This window comes from Frankliniella occidentalis, unplaced genomic scaffold, assembly GCF_000697945.3.
Source record: "Frankliniella occidentalis isolate FOCC.00 unplaced genomic scaffold, Focc_3.1 Scaffold44, whole genome shotgun sequence".
Lineage (NCBI taxonomy): Eukaryota > Metazoa > Arthropoda > Insecta > Thysanoptera > Thripidae > Frankliniella > Frankliniella occidentalis.
In genome coordinates, this window is record NW_026267174.1 from 25,583 (window position 1) to 28,378 (window position 2,796).

Below are 2,796 nucleotides of genomic sequence, written 5' to 3' on the forward strand. Positions count from 1 at the left end.
TTTTAGCGGCGCGGCTCAAGACGCAGCGGCGCCTCTCGGCGGCTGGCTCGGGCTGGGCGGAAGGAAGAAGAAAGGAGAGAGGGGGGGCCTAATTGCGTAGGGAAGTGAGGCACGAAACGCGAGCCCTGGAATCTACCGCGAGAGAGAGAGAGAGGAGGGCAGCGGAAGTCATTCCAGGGCGCGATTATCGCTCTCGGTATATCGCCACCACCGCGCGCCTGAGGCGCCGGGGACTCCATGGCGCCAGCAGGGTTCAAAACTGTTCAAAACACTATAGCGCACTTCGCACTCCATCTATTGGTAGGGGTAATTAGGTCTGGGGAGAGGGGTCAGCGTCACGAAGCCTCAACTTCGAAATCGGTTTAGTTCGACAGCCCGTGTAGCCCTAGCCATATATATCACCTGACTCACCCGCTTTTGGGCGGCTAATGTACCCTAAGGATGTGTGCACTATATAAGTACTGATCGATTGCAATAATTGAGTACTAAAATATGGGCCTTTGTTTGACCTTTGCACAATTTGGGTGAGGCTACTGTGAAGCTGGCCTCGCCCAATTTGAATTACGAATTAGAAGGGTACATAAATGCGAACTAATTCTAACTTTAGGACGATCCGATTGCACTAATTACGCACTAGATCATGGCACTATCGGTTGAATAAGTGTGAGCATGGGTGAGGCCCGCTTCATGGAGTGATTCGACCGCCTATCGTCTCTGAGCGTGGCGCGCCAGCGAGTAGGCAACACCGCAGCACGCGTGCATGGCGGTACAGTATCATGCAGAAGTGAGAGGGGGCGAACCACTAACCTGGTGTAGTATCGCGCTCAGTGGCGGATTAAGGTCCGGCTGACAGGGGAGGCGATGCACTGTCGGTTGCCTACACACAGGGGTTTTGTGGCACAAATTGCCTACCTTTCAGGCGGCTGTCTAGAGACGACAGGGGGGCGATCGCCCCCCCCCCCTTAATACGCGCCTGATCGCGCTCAGCGTAGACCAAGCGAGTCGATGTCCATTTCTTCTTTTATTTTAGCCGCTGGGTTGTTAACAGAGAGTGGAGCAGGAGAGCAAGTCCTGTAAGTATTGAAAATACATAAATAACATGGGTTCGCACGACTCTTTTGTCCGGTGCCTCAAGGTGCCAGCCGGTCCTCTGCGCCCCGCGCCCCCCGCTACCCCCTCCCCCCTGCCCTCGCCGCGGGGTAACGCAAATGACCCCGCAAGACCAGACAGACGGCCCGGTGCATCGCCACAGCTGAGATAGCCTGCTGTTAGAACAAGACCGTGTCGAAAGGTCGTTTCGTCTTTTTGCACCCCCCCCCCCCACACACACACACTTTTCCTAGCTATTTTGTGAAACCCAACCCCTGGACCTGTCCCCACATCGCTGCGGGCCATCATCCATTCATCCATCCAGCCCCGTTTACTCGCTGTCCGTGTCAGTGTGTCAGTCAGGACGGGCTGAGGGTGAGGGATAGGCCTCGTCGGCTGCGACACGGGCCATGGGCGCCGGCGCCAACTCCAGCAACCCGTGTCCATTTCTCAACGAAAAGGAAAGCAGCATTATTAATGCTGTAAATTTACAATATTCTCGTGGGTGACCTACTTAATTGACGCACGTTGGCAAGCACTGGGAGGGTGATCAGCAGGTCAGTTGAGAATTATACGGTCAGGCATAAAACCTCATCAGGGAGTCGAATGAATAGTGCTCAGGAAAGCACAAGAAAATCAAGTTACTTACCTCTAGGGTCGTTATGGTAGGCATTACGGGTCTAATAATGTTCGATGTAGTCAGTTATCTTGGACGCCCAAAATATCTTTTGGGCACTTTTGTTCTCACTGGGTCCCCTTTTCCCGCGGTGTTGCGTCCCGTACTGGGGATTCCGTGTGAAGCGCAACTTGATATGTGGAGGGCCGGCGCGGCTGACATGAGTGTCCTGTCGTGTTCGGGGCGCCCCCGCCGCCCCCGCTGCGTCTGCTCCGGCTGGGCTGGCCTCTTCCTGGTACTGGGCCGCTGCCGCCCGCCCCCTGCCTGCCCATCCTTCCGCAACCCCCTGAACAGACTGGAAACAAAAATTCAGTTGTTGGTATTACGTGAAAATATCTGGATCAGACACACAGGCTATTACGATTGAAAATAAATACCCTCTCGATTTTCATTTATTACTCGTCCACCTCAGAGGAGCACAATCTGAACACGTTCTCGTTCCTGCGTAGGAACACATGTGCGGTCGGGGGTCGGGCCGAGGTCCAGCGAGGATCGTTGGGTGCCAGTCCAGCGCCACGTGTTGAGGGGGGGGGGGGTGGTAGAGGGTTGTGTGGGACTCCCACGTGAAGCTCTCTCTCTCTCTCTCTCTCTATAACTTGCTGCGACGGAGACAGAGGGGGCGCCAGGGGGACCCGGCAGGAGGGCGTGTCTCGGTCCCGGTGCAGAGGGTGCGAGTCGGCTATTCATTGCCTCATTTAGCGGAAGCGTGTGACGGCTAATCGTCGCCCTGGCGCCTAGACGCCCGTTCAGTCCGGCCCAAAGACTTTGGGGATTCGGCCCAATATCTGGCAATTGCCACAGTTTTTCTGCTTCACTAGAGACAATCGGTCATGTTATGAATGGAATACTAATTACAGTGATCTTTTGTTTCCCGCTAATCTTTTAATAGTGGCAGTGGCGGCCATCGTATGGAGCCGGGTGGGCAGCTGCCCACCCGGCTTTTTGAAAAAGTAGGTAGGTTTGGTGTCTGAGGAGGTAGGTAAGAGAAGGGAGGAGGGAGGAGAAAGGGAGGAAAAGAGAGGGAGGGAAAG

The 2,796-nt window shown here is 55.0% G+C and overlaps 1 long non-coding RNA gene across 1 annotated transcript; it reads right to left on the reverse strand.

Moving 5' to 3' along the window:
* On the reverse strand, positions 1-2,790 carry LOC113206065 (uncharacterized). The gene is made up of 3 exons (XR_008011068.1): positions 2,143-2,790; positions 1,739-2,060; positions 1-1,071 (listed from the first exon to the last, which is right to left on the reverse strand). It is a non-coding gene; the product is annotated as an uncharacterized LOC113206065 (long non-coding RNA).
* Between the last annotated feature and the right edge of the window lie 6 nt (positions 2,791-2,796).